The sequence below is a fragment of the Lontra canadensis genome, unplaced genomic scaffold (assembly GCF_010015895.1).
Source record: "Lontra canadensis isolate GAN:19392208 unplaced genomic scaffold, GSC_riverotter_1.0 scaffold151, whole genome shotgun sequence".
Lineage (NCBI taxonomy): Eukaryota > Metazoa > Chordata > Mammalia > Carnivora > Mustelidae > Lontra > Lontra canadensis.
In genome coordinates, this window is record NW_022631145.1 from 1,234,549 (window position 1) to 1,248,700 (window position 14,152).

Below are 14,152 nucleotides of genomic sequence, written 5' to 3' on the forward strand. Positions count from 1 at the left end.
GTGAAAAAATTACAGACAAACCTATTCCCTAAGATTAAAAAAAAACAACTCAGCAGTTTGAAAGAGAGGCTTAAGAATGATACTATACATAGTGTCATGAAAGTCTGTGTTGAATGTCATATCCTCAGGTACCGTTACCCTAGTCACACCAAGTGCTACTTCTTCCCAACACGTGTCACATTACCAAGTTCTACTTTATTTACACACCTATGATCATCAGAAAGCATTTTCTTTATTCATTTACTTGTTTAATATTCAAGTGTCCCTTTTAAAATGTCAGCTTGATTATAGGAGGGATTTTCCTTTTTTGTTCATTCCTTATCCCCAGCACCTAGAATAATATCTGGCATATGAAAAAATTTCAATAAATATCAATGAAATAAGTGATAACATTTTTCTTCATTGTAATTTTCATTAAAAAAATCCAAGTCCATTTTAGTTGACTTCAGGTGTTTATTTTTAATACCTGAATGTGATGCTATTAATATCCTCCTACTGCATCCTACAAATTTTGATAAGTTCTGTTGTCATTTTTGTTTAATTCAAAATATTTTAAAATTGTTTTGAGGCTTTGTCTTTGATCATGGATTACTTATAAGGGTGTTATTACAATGAATCTTGGAACACTGAAAAAATAAAATAAAATAAAAAAATAAGGGTGTTACTAAATTTTGAAATATTTGAGATTTTCCAGTTATCTTTCTGTTGTTGAATTCCAGTTTAATTCCACTATTATCTTAGATAATTCATTTAGTGATTTCTATTTTTAAAAATTCCTTAAGGTATGTTTTATTTTGCCTAGAATGTGGTGTATCTTGATGAATGTCCCACATGAGCTTAAGATAAATGTGTATTTTGCTGTTGTTGGATGGAATTTTTATAATGTCAATGAGGCTGAAATGATTGATTTTGTCATTCAGATCATATATAACCTTACTGCTTTTATGCCTCATTGATCTATTAATTACTGACATACGGGGTATCAGAGTCTCCAAATATAAAGTGGATTTGTTTATTTTTCCTTTCAGTTTTATCAGATTTTCACTCTTATATAGTCAGGGTTGCAATGTGTTTTTAAGAAATTGAGCCCTTTATCATTAATTAATTCACTTCTCTATTACAGATGTTTACCACATTTGGAAGATTTGTTAACTGAAATTAATAATTAAATTTTCTAAAAGTTTATGAATTCAGGTTTCTTTACAGGTGCTGGGTAGCCAGTAGTTTCTGATCTTGCCTTGCCTCTCTCAGTGTGGGATCTCTGTCCTATGAAAGAACTGAAGCAAGAGTGTTGAGGATGCCAGGAATCGTGATCTGTTGTACTTAGGATAGAGCTTCTGTTAAACTGCGGGGGGGAGAGGTGAGTAAAAAAAAGGATTACTCCAACTTTTTAGTTGTACAAACAAGCAATTTAGACTCTTCATCTTGGAATTGGAAGGAATGAGAAATGCTGGCAGCCTTTTCCTTCCAGTGAAATATTTGATACATTTGATGGGGAGCTGAGTAGGGAGGGAGTACTTAGTTTTTGGCTGTACCTACCTGTAATGGAACTTTTCTCTAGCTGAGCTGGAGGAGAGAGTTATGGGAAGGATGGAGCAGGTCATGGTTCAAATGTCAGTGTTGATACCAAGTTTTAGTGTAATTTTTTGAAAGGATGTTTCTTTGTTTGCTGCATTCCTTTAGGACACTTTTCAGATACCCAAAGTTTTTTTTAATAGTTTCAACGGTTTTGCTTATTTTATGAGGGAATAGTCTACAGAGTTCCTCACATTGTCATTCCAGAAGTAGAATTCTCTTTCTTTTTATAACTATTAGCATTGTATATCTTTATCGTTATTCTTGTAATCTATGGCTCTTTATGTTTAAGGGGGGTTGTTTATTGGAACATATACTTGTGTCTTGTCTTTTTTATAGATCCACTCTACCAACCATTATTTTTTAATTGGTGCATTTTGACTATTCACATTTAATGTAATTATTGAAAAAGTTGAATTAACATTCACATATTTGTAACTTCTATATATGTTGTATTTGTTCTTTTTTTTTCATTTTCCCCTTTTTCTGCTTTTTTCATTATAACTGAGCATTTATGTGCTCCATTTTATCCCCTCTCTGGCATATCAATTACTTCTTTTCAAAAAAATTTAGCTCTTTCCCTGGTGTTTGAAATACATATTTTTTAAATCTAGTTTCAGTCTACCATCAGATAACACTACACTTAGTGATGTATAGTGCTATTATTTATAAAGCACATCCCAATTCTGTTCAATATCACTAGCCATCAGGGAAGTAAAAATCAAAACCAAAATGACCACAGTGAGATACCACTTTACACCAGTTAGAATGGCAAAAATGAACAAGACAGAAAACAACAAATGTTGGCAAGGATGTGGAGAAAGGGGAACCCTCTTACACTGTTGGTGGGAATGCAGGCTAGTGCAGTCACTCTGGAAAATAGTATGGAGATTCCTGAAGATGATAAAAATAGAGCTACTGCATGACCCAACAATTGCACTACTAGTCATTTACCCCAAAGATACAGATGTAGTGAAAAGAAGGGGCACCTGCACCCCAATGTTCATAGCAGCAATGTCCATGAGAGCCAAACTGTGGAAGGGACCGAGATGTCCTTCAACAGATGAGTGGATAAAGAAGATGTGGTCCATATATACAATGGAATATTACTCAGTTACCAGAAAGGTTGAATATCCACCATTTGCATCTACATGGATTGAACTGGAGGGGATTATGCTAAGTGAAGTAAGTCAAGCAGAGAAAGATGATTATAGTATGGTTTCATTCATTTGTGGAACAGAGGAATAGTGCGGAGGACCATGGGGGAAGGAAGGGAAAACTAAATGGGAAGAAATCAGAACTGGAGAAAAACCACGAGAGACTCTGGACTCTGGGAAACAAACTGAGGATTACCGAAGGAATAGCGGGTGAGAGGATGGGTTAACTAGGTGATGGGTATTAAGGAGGGCACGTGTTGGGATAAACACTGGGTGTTATACACAACTAATAACTCACTGAAAACAACATCAAAAACTAATGATGTACTATATGTTGGCTAACTGAACATAATAAAAAATTAATAAATAAAATTGTCACATGACTATGCAATAAACAGTATTTATGTAGTAAAAAAGAGAAGAGTATTCCAATTCTTCCCTTTTTTGACATTGTCATTTGTTTCACTTGTCCTCAGGTTATAATCACCCAATACATTTTTACTATTATTAATTTAAATACTTAAAAGTTTAGATCAAATAATAAGACAAAAAAATATTTTACCTTTATTTATCCATCTCTGGTGCTCTTTCTTTTTTATGTAGAACCTAGTTTCTGATCCATATTATTTTAGTTATTCCTGAAATTTTTTTCTAATATTTCTTACAGGGAAGGTATGCTGCAATGAAATACCTCAGGTTTTTTTTTCCCCCCTCAGGGAAAGACTTCATTTCTCACTAGCTTTGGAGGATAATTTCACTGGATAATGAATTCTAGTTAGGTGGGTTTTATTTTCCTTTTACTCATTTAAATACTTTACTCTCTTTTTACTAGCATGGTATTTGATGGGAAGTGTGCTGTAATTGTTGTCCTGGATCCTGTTAGGTACTGCCTCCCTGCTACCATGCTCCACCATCGCTTCATTTAAGATTTTCTCTGGTTTTCTGCAGTTTGAGTATGATATAGCTGGATGTAGCATTTTAGATACTTGGTGTTCAGTGAGCTTCCTGGACCTCTGATTCATGTCTGTCACTAGTTTTGGATAATTCATGGTAACTACTACCTCAAATATTTATTCTGCTCAATCCTTTCCTTTTCTTTTTCCTTTTCCTTTTTCCTTCTGGTAATTCAATTACATGTTGCTCATTTTGAAATTGTCCCTTTGTTCTTGAATGTTCTTGTTGTTTTATATTTTATTCTCTTTGCATTTTAGTTTGGGAAGCTTTTATGGACCTCTCTTCAGGTTTAGTGATTCTTTCCTTGGCCTTTTCAAGCCTACTGATGAACTTGTTAAGGGCACACTTCTTTTATGTTATGGTGTTTCTGATTTCTAATATTTTCATTTGATTATTTCTTAAGAGTTTATATCTCAGTATTTATATTACTCATATGTTCTTGCTTTGCTTACTTTTTTCTTTAGAGGCCTTAACATTTTAATCATAGTTATTTTAAATTTCTCATGTGGTGATTCCATTGTCTGTGTCATATCTGTGTCCCATTCTAATTGTTGCTTTCTCTTTTTAGACTACTTTTTTATTCCTTGCCTCTTGGCATGACTTGTACTTTTTGGTGAAAGCCAGGAATGTGGTATCAGGTGCTAGGACCTGAGGCAAATGGGCTTTCTAATATGAGGATTTATGTTAATCTGGGTAGTAGTTGGTGTATGTGTAGGATTAGCTGTATTCATAGATGCTGAAGTCTCCAAATTCCTCTACTGTCTATGTTTTTGTTTTCATGTTGTCTTTAGTTTTCACTAAGTATTCATTTTCAGAGTAGTCTGTCTTGTACCTCTTACCAGTTGTAATCTTCTGTCATTATACTAGACCTTGTTCGTGTGGTGGTAGGTATGAGGATGGTACAAGTATGGAATGATGATCATAATCTTATGATTAAATCTCATTCTTTTATTGGGCCTATTGTCTAGGGTGTTATCGTCATAATTGTTTCTCCAATGTGATAGCTTTCCCTCCACCCCTTCCCCCTACTGCCCTCCTTGGCTGCAGTGTTTCCATTCTATTTCTTAGCTACGTTTTTTTTTTTTTTCACTTTATTTGACACAGGATTTCTAGAGAAGGCTAGAGTAGAAGCCTGACCTTCCTTCAGCAGAGATAAGGCTCACAAAATCTTTTCCTTGGAAAGTAGGCCTTTGTTGTACAAAATGTTCTAAACTTTTCCTAATGGTTATTCTTCCTCTTCCCCTGTAGAGCCATGATGGGACCTTTCTTGCATCTTTACTATAAGAATTCGTAGGGGGGCACCTGGGTGACTCAGTGGGTTAAAGTCTCTGCCTTTGGCTCAGGTCATGATCTCAGGGCCCTGGGATCGAGCCCCGCATCAGGCTCTCTGCTTCTCCTTCTCTTTCTCTCTGCCTGCCTCTCTGCCTGCTTGTGATCTCCGTCAAGTAAATAAATAAAATCTTTAAAAAAAGGAAGAAAAAAAAAGAATTTGTAGGGAGTTTTTGCAGATAAAGCCCATATAAATTTGTGTTTTGTATATATTTTTTATTATGTTCAGTAAGCCAACATATAGTACATCACTAGTTTTTTGATGTAGTGTTCAGTGATTCATTTGTTGCATACAACACCCAGTGTTCATCACAGCATGTGCCCTTCTCAGTACTTTTCCCCTGTTTCCCCATCCCCTCATCTCCCTCTCCTCTGAAACCCTCAGTTTAATTTAGTCCATATAAATTTGGGAAGCCATGCAAGACTCTGGCCCTGAAGGAGTCTCTCACATTTTTTTAGTTTTCGTGTATTGTATTTTATTATTTTTCTTCTTTTTTTATATTAAATTAGCCTCACTTTTATTCCAGTCCACATTCAGCCTCCAACAGTTAGTCACAATTGCCATTTGAAGTGTTGCTAGCAATTTATGGCCCTATTGTCTTCTGCTCCAAGTAAACCTATTTTGGCTGTGAATTTCTGTACGACTCTCTAGGATTCAGGATGGCAGTCTGCCTTGGTCCCTCGTTTCTTTGGTGGGTCCAAAAAAAGTCATTGATTTTTCACTCTCTAGCTTTTTCTTATACAGGGAGGAATGATAACTTCCAAATTTCTGTATGCAGGAGGTGAAACCAGAAGTCAAGCCTCTATCAGCTGGATGTTGGATAGAGGAAGTTTTCATTTTTCATGGTGCCACATGGAGCATTGGTTTTTGGTTTTGGTTGGTTTTGGTTTTTTTTGTGTATTTTTGGAATGGTTCTGCCATTTCAAGTCCAAAATGATATTTTTTGCTCCTTTTCACTGTGTCACTCTGGGCAAGAAATTTAATATTTTGGAACAGTGTTTTCTACTTTGAATAAATTGTGGTTAAAGTGGTAACCCCTTTGGTGGTGGTGAGAATTAAATGAGATATAGAACATAAGTAGCATAGTTTGGCCCTTGTCACAAATAGGTACATAATCAAAATACTAGTTTCCTCTCTAGTTGTCTTTCACCATCTTCTCCCTGTGGATACACAGAGAAGTCTCTTTTATCTGGATTAAACATCTTATAGAGAACTTGTGGTGCCATTTTGTTACATAGAAAGTTTTCTTTGAGGTACTGGCTTTCAACTGAAATACCCAATTACTATAGGGTCATATTTGCTTTGTGGGAGTGGGCAAGGCTGCTACAAAATGCTGTTTCACACAAATCACAAAAGTTATTCAAAGCCAGCAGGGAAGATACACAGTCCCATTTTTTTAAAACAAGATTTTTTTTTTTTTATTTATCTGACAGACAGAGATCACAAATAGGTAGAGAGGCAGGCAGGGGTCGGGGGGAAGCAGGCTCCCTGCTGAGCAGAGCCCGAAGCGGGCCTCCATCCCAGGACCCTGGGATCATGACTTGAGCTGAAGGCAGAGGTTTTAACCCACTGAGCCACCCAGGTGCCCCATAATCCCATTTTTATAATAATAGAGATCACTCCCCCCCGGAAGGGGTTACTGAAACCAGTTTCCTCTCCTGGATCCATGGACAGTTGTTGGGCCCTAGGCTATAGCCTCTGCATTGCTTTTTGTCTTATTTGTGTCCTAAATCTTATACTGGCACCAGACTTTTGCATGTGCACTGCTGTCTCCTTTTGTCTCAAGCATCTGAAAAATGATTCATGGACGATAATCTAGCTATGATTCTGTCTTTGTTTTGTTGGCTAGCACCAATGATTGGATGCATCTCTTAGCCCTTGCAGTCTGCATCTCAGGATTTGGAGATTGCATCTTAAAGTCTGACCTATTATCCAGGATGCTTTGGCAGGATTTGCTCTTAGGACTTCAGTTTCATCCTTTCATTTATAAACCATAGATCTGATCACCAAACACATTCCTGACCAGCCTTATCTCATGTTTATTTAAAGCAAGTTTTAACCAAATTCCTGAAATTAAGGGAATAATAATTTTCCAACTGAATTTTCAAATACATCATCTTTTGAGTTTGTGTTTCCGTCTGTAAGTTAATTTCCAACAAAGTATACAGGAAGCCAGGAACAGCTATAGTTTCCTCTCCTCAGACTACATCTTTTCTCTAATCCTCCAATGTTTTCCTAATGCTGGAAGTACTGTTTTCAAGAGCACTATAAAAGAAATAGTAGTGCAATTTATCACATTAGGCTTATTTCCCAGTTACCTTGCAGCCTACTTGATAACATTTAATGAACCTCAGGGAAGTCTTCCTCTCCTTTGATTGTAGCCTATTACATGGGCTCAACAGCGACTTGAATTCTAGTATGACACTTATAGTCTTGAGGCCAAATGGTTACTTCCTGTATCACACACAGATCTTGGAAGAGTGATGCTTTATATGAAGAGTAGTTTTGGTAGGAAGGACAGAAGGGAGAATGTTACTATTGAATGGAGGAAAGGTGTTATGGAAATGAAGGAGTCAGTGGTTGGGCAAAAGGATGATGGAAACACAGAACAAAAAACTAGTGGGCCTAAGGAAAACAATATCTTTTTCAAAATTAGCTTTGAGCTCTCAATTCAAGAGGAAACCTAAATTTGAAGCTCTCTTCCATCATGAGTTACGAGGCTTTACAAAAGCTACTTAGACTCATAGTCTAGTTTTCTTACACGTGGATTAAGAGCAGTAATAGGACATCTCTTAGAGAATTGTTGATACAAGTAAGGCATTTAGCATATTATCTGATACATATTCAGTGTTCAGTAAATCTGAACTATTATGTTATTAAGAATAATTCAATTAAGAGACTCTTAATCTCAGGAGACAAACTGAGGGTTGCTGGAGGGGGAGGGATAGGGTGGCTGGGTGATAGACATTGGGGAGGGTATGTGCTATGGTGAATCCTGTGAATTGTGTATGACTGATGATTTACAAACTTGTACTCCTGAAAAAATAATACATTATATGTTAATTTTAAATAAATGAATGAAAACTTTGTAACTTAAAAAAAAAAGAATAATTCAATGATAAAGTCCAGTGTAAGGTATTGCATTTCTAAACCAAAGATAATGTAGAGAAACTTATTCAGTTGCACATATATGTAATTTAATCAGATAATTCTTCATTAAACTTTAAATTTCTTATCTGGTATTATAATGATGGTAAAGAGATCAGCAGCATTCTTTATATATACTCAGTGATGTTTCTCGAAATGTATTGTAAATGATGTTTGTGTAAGGAAGACACAGAGAAAAAACAAGTGTTTCTAATGACCTTATATCCTCCCACTCTATCACTTCTAAGGCCTTCAATACTGGATTTCATACACTGTAACCTTTGAGTCAATAATCATGAACTCCTAATACCAGTTTATTTGCAGTGGGTCACCCATGTATCAGACAGGCCTTTCAAGATGATGGATAGGGGAAGGGTGCTTAGAAGCCACTATGCTGAAAGAACAACAGGTTGCCATAATCTCCCAGAGCAACACTGACAGGAGACTATTAGTATAATCAACATAATGTATAATATGCTTAGAGACATCTCTAAACAAGTTTTATCAGACGTACACCAAGCAGAGGATACATAATTAAATGTAGACATTTACTATGAAACAAGAGACATGTTATCTTTTTTTTTTAAATTTTATTTTTTATAAACATATATTTTTTTTCCCCAGGGGTACAGGTCTGTGAATCGCCAGGTTTACACACTTCCCCACACTCATCATAGCACATACCTTCCCCAATGTCCATAATAACCCCATCCCCCCCAACCCCCCTCCCCCCAGCAACCCTCAGTTTGTTTTGTGAGATTAAGAGTCACTTATGGTTTATCTCCCTCCCAATCCCATCTTGCTTCATTTACTCTTCTCCTACCCCCTTAACCCCCCATGTTGCATCTCCTCGAGACATGTTATCTTAAACCAGAATATACAAACCAGAAAAAAATGGAGTTCATTTGGTTTTGAATATCCTTGTTTCAGTGTTGTGCCTTTTTCCCCCAAATCTGTATTGCTAGTCATTGTATGTTAGGATTTAGGTAGGTAGCTAAATAATTAATTTTCACAAGAGAAGGTCTCTAAGTGTCCTCTGGAAGATGACCTTTTTGTAATGTTGAACTGACATGTAACGGAATGATGGACATATCATTTTACTGGCAAGCAATTTTCTGTTTCGGTGGGGAGAGTTTTAAGATCATTGGACTTGTAAATGGTGACAGGTTTGTGGGTCTAGATATGATTGAGCAGTTTAGTAATGTACATAATTATCATGACTGCCTGAAAGCTCTAGGCACCTTTTCACTTTTGATCATGATTTCAACTACTGACGCTTAAATTACAAATCAAATGGTAAGATAAATGATGCTGCTGGCGGGATAAGCTTAGTCATGCCAGGAAGCTTCAAATTGGGTTTTGTAAGGGGTGATTCCAAACTAGAAAAGGTTCATAAAAGAAAAGTTGTAACTTGTTTAGAATATACTTGAATGCGTAATTTTGGATTTACAAAACGTTATGGACAAGAGGAGTTGCTATTTTGAGGCTTATTTTTTGGATGTGGAGCCTTATGTTTTCACTTATATGTGGAATTTAAGAAACAAAACAAATGAACAAAGGTAAAAAAGAGTCAAAGGAAGAAATAGACTTAACTCTAGAGAACAAACTGATGGTTACCAGAAGGGAGGTGGATGAGGGGATGGTGAAACTTGTGATGGGGACTAAGGAGGGCACTTGTGATGAGCCACTGGGTGATGTATGGAAGTGTTGATTCACTGTATTGTACACCTGATACTAACTTAACTGTATGTTCACTAAGTGGAATTCAAATAAAAACTTAGAAAAAGCCTTAAATTTTCCATTTTAAAGTAGGATTAATATTATTTGGGGAAACAAATGTATTAGAGCTTGAAGAGGTATATGACCTTAAGTGTGTAATTTGTAGCATAACTGAATTATGGGCATAGAAAGCCCCTGTTTAATAAGGAATAACTACTCTGTATTGTAAAACTAGCAGTAAGAATAGCTGTATTTCCCTAAGATAATTTCCCAAAATGAGGGGCTAGAAACAAAAATTTCATTTATTTCATTAGTTATATTTTGTATGAGAATATATGGTTACACATATATATGCTTCCATCTGGGACTCTGGAAGTTGTTTAAGGCCTGACAATTTCTGAATCCTAGCTGAAGTTGATTGTTTCTTATATGATATAAGGGCTAATGATTCATAACTTGGTTCTTATGAATTCTCTATATAAAGTAGGTTAATTTTCAAGTGTTTCATGGAATTTTTAGGTGATTTTAAGATTAACATTTAAGTTCCTGACCGAAACAAGACTAAATTTCTTCTGACTTAGTCTGACTGTTTTCTTGAGCATGACCTCTAACTTTTGAACTTCAGTTATGCCCCCAGTAGTTTGTCTGGTTATAGACCAGGTGTTTCTTTTACCTTTGAAGGTAAGACTGAGTGTTTTCAAAGTTCCCATTCAGTTTATATCTAGGGATCAGTGGAAGTCTTTTAAAACTAGGTGCCATAGTTATACTTGCCTGTATCCTCTCTATTTACTCCAAAGTGCAGGAGCTCTGCAAAAACCATGAATGCATACTACTATATCACTGCCTGTCAGTGAATTGCAGGTCTGTGCCACAAAGAAATCTGGACTTTTTCATCATCTTAAAACTGCTCCAATATTATACTATAAACTAATCAATTATTCCCTTAAAGAAAGAGTATTGACTGAGAAAATGCAAATATTTGCATCTTAGGATACTTAAATCCAAAGATTTTTTTTTGAGAAACCTGATATGTCACATAATTTGAAATGTGTCTTGTATATGTAAGATGCCTAAGATATCATAAGATATGGGTAAGTAAATTTATTTCTTCGTGCTAATTCATGTTTTCTTCCTTTACTAAAGGAATTTTTTGTGACTATCTGTATTTTGTGACTATTGTATTTTGTCACTATCTGTAACTAAAATTGTCCTGTAAAATATATTGTAAGCTTATTAAGACTTCCCTAAGCCTCTGTTAGCAAAGTGGCTAAAACAAATACAACAATCTTAGGTAAGCTAAAGTGAAGTTTAAGCCAGACACATACCGTTATGAAGTCCAAATATTTGCAATAAAATACAGTAACTCATTGCTAATGAGATTTTCTTAGTTGTAGATGTTTATGAAAGTTTTAACAATTATTTAAAATCCCATTCAGCTATATAAATAATGAATCATCTTTGTAGAAGATTTTTAACAGTTGTATAAGATCATCACTGTCCTCAGAAATCCAAGATTCAGAATTACTTGTTTAGGATAACTACAGAGCCAAAATAAAATATACCTATTCCTAGATTTTATATGTTCATTTGTAACTATCAGAACTGCATGCATTCAGGGAGCCTTGGTGGTGCAGTTGGTTAAGTGTCAAACTCTTGATTTTAGCTCAGGTCTTGATCTCAGGGTCATGAGATTGAGCTCCACCCCACATCCAGCTCCAAGCTCAGCATGGAGTTAATTTGTCCCTCTCCCTCCACCCCTCCCTCCAGTTGCACACACTCTCTCTCTTTCAAAGAAGGAAAGAAAGAAAAAGAAAGAAAGAAAGTCTTAAAAGACCTGCATTCATTCTTTTCTATTTCGGTAACTTAATAATAGCTGTGCATTTTTGTTAAATGTTTATGATTTACTAAATTTGATTTATACAAGAAAAAGGATTAAATTAGACTGTCTTTAATTAGAGTTTGATTTCTTAGTTTTTCTTCCCGTGAATGAAGAACTTTTTTTTTTTTTTTTTTTGACCAGGGTAGGGGGTAGTAGAGGGAGAGGGGGAGAGAGACTCTTAAGCAGGCTCCATACCTAGCATGGAGCCTGAAGCAGGATTCAATCTCACAACCCTGAGATTGCAACCTGAGCTGAAATCAAGAATCAGATGCTTAGCTGACTGAGCGACCCAGGTGCCCTGAAAACTTTTGCTCTATATTTACCATTGGGACTTAACACATAATCATAGCAATACAGATTCTATATTTAGATGTGAAAATTGAATGGAATTAAGGTATTTTATCAGTAGGTGGTTTGTGTTTGATAAAATGCATCTACTCAAATTATGTTCTTAGTGTAATCATAGTATAAACAGAAGACTTAGCAAAATTTATGAAAATACTAAACAGTTTTGGGATTGTGTTTTTATTTTGCTCATATGGATAGTTTTCTCTGCCATGGAGTCAGAGGATTTTGTCACTGACATATCATCAATACATATATAATTAAATGATTAGTTCTGGAAACGACCCTTGGGATAAACTATGCCTGTGTCTCTCTCTCTTTTTTTTTTTTTTAATTGTTGAGAGCTTCATTCTATTTGACAGACAGAGATCACAAGTAGGCAGAGAGGCAGGCAGAGAGAGAGGAAAGGAAGCAGGCTCCCTGCTGGGCAGAGAGCCCGATGTGGGGCTCAACCCCAGAACCCTGAGACCATGACCTAAGCCGAAGGCAGAGGCTTTAACCCACTGAGCCACCCAGGCGCCCCTCTTTTTTTTTTTTTATTAAAATATAATGTATTATTTGTTTTAAGGGTACAGGTCTGTGAATCATCAGGCTTACACAATTCACAGCACTTACCATAGCACATACCCTCCCCAATGTCCATAACCCAGCCACCCTATCCCTTCCCCTGACCTCCCAGAGTTGAGGAAAGTGATGTCTGTGTTGAGGAAGTGACCGACTTAATGGTATGAAGTGAATTGGTTATAGAACCTGGATTAGAACTGACTACTACTTTGTATATTTTCCCCTACTTCAGTGTTGCTGATAAATATCATCTAGTGCAGTATTGAATTCCACCACTCACTTCTTGATCCAGCTGCTTTGTGATTCAAATAGCAACAAAACATGATCTCATAAGCCTAATAGAAACAGTGGATGTATGTATTAAGGTTTTTGTCAGGAAAACAGAAGCCACTGCAGGTTTTGCAAGCTGGAGGGGTTTCAACTCAAGGAATTGGAGGACTGTACAACCATTGGAAGGATTGAAGACAGGTCAAGGAAGCTACTCTTTGAGTTCACAACATGAGAACTTGGGATGGGAGGGAAGCCAATGCTGGTTATTTATGCACCTCAGGAGGTGATTCACAGGAAGAGCTTAGTTAGGAGCTGTTGTAGACTTAATATCTACCATCTGATTTTGCTGCAACTGGCATGGAAACTAATGGCCCATTCTTGTCTTCAACCCCCTAATAAAGTGCAGATGTCTCTTACTGGCCAAAATAACCCTGGACCATAGAGAAAAAGGTATTCTAGAATGTTTAGTTTTAGGTTTTTTTCTGGCAAAACAGTGAAGAATACAAAGGCATCACGATGCTGCCGAGTTATGGTAGACAACACATAATCCACCTCAAAAAAGATGATGTTAAAAGTACAGAAAGGTCAGGAAAAGATTAAAATGAAATATGGCTAAAGCCCATGTCCTATCTTATTTTAAAATTTGGGACTAATTGACACATTTTAGCCTGACTGAAAACTAAACAGGAAAGGATGGGTGTTTATTGTAACTTAGATGTAAGGAATACATGTGCCTGTATACATGTAAAAGTGAGAGAAATCCCAGTGTATTCATTAGTGTTCATGGGGTATTTTTCTTCTGAAAATGTTGGATTTTTTTTTCTGAAAATAAAGAAAAGCTATTCATTGTAACATGCACAGTTTCTGGGGTTAGAATGTGGACACACTTGTAGGGTCATTATTCATCCTACTACAAAACTTGGAGTTTTAATAACATTCTCTAAACACGCAAAGTCCTTTAGGTTTCCCAAAGATAGAAATTTCTCAAAGGGCTAGTATTTGTAAGCAGTGTTATGAATGTACATAGAAATCAGACCTTTATGGTAAAGTAGTGTATTGTAATATGGATTATTTGGACTCAACGCATTTTTCCTAGGCAAAATGAAACATTTTTCTTCTTTGCAAACTATGTTACCAAGATATTTCCCAGCCTTGTTTAATCTCTAAGACTTACCATACCCCTCGGTTTCTCAGGTCTCAGGATAAGGTAAC

The 14,152-nt window shown here is 36.1% G+C and overlaps 1 protein-coding gene across 1 annotated transcript in view; it reads left to right on the top strand.

The window, feature by feature from the left end:
* IL1RAPL1 (interleukin 1 receptor accessory protein like 1) overlaps positions 1-14,152 on the top strand; it is a 1,455,000-nt gene that overhangs the window by 229,599 nt on the left and 1,211,249 nt on the right. The gene's annotated exons all lie outside the window — the stretch shown is intronic.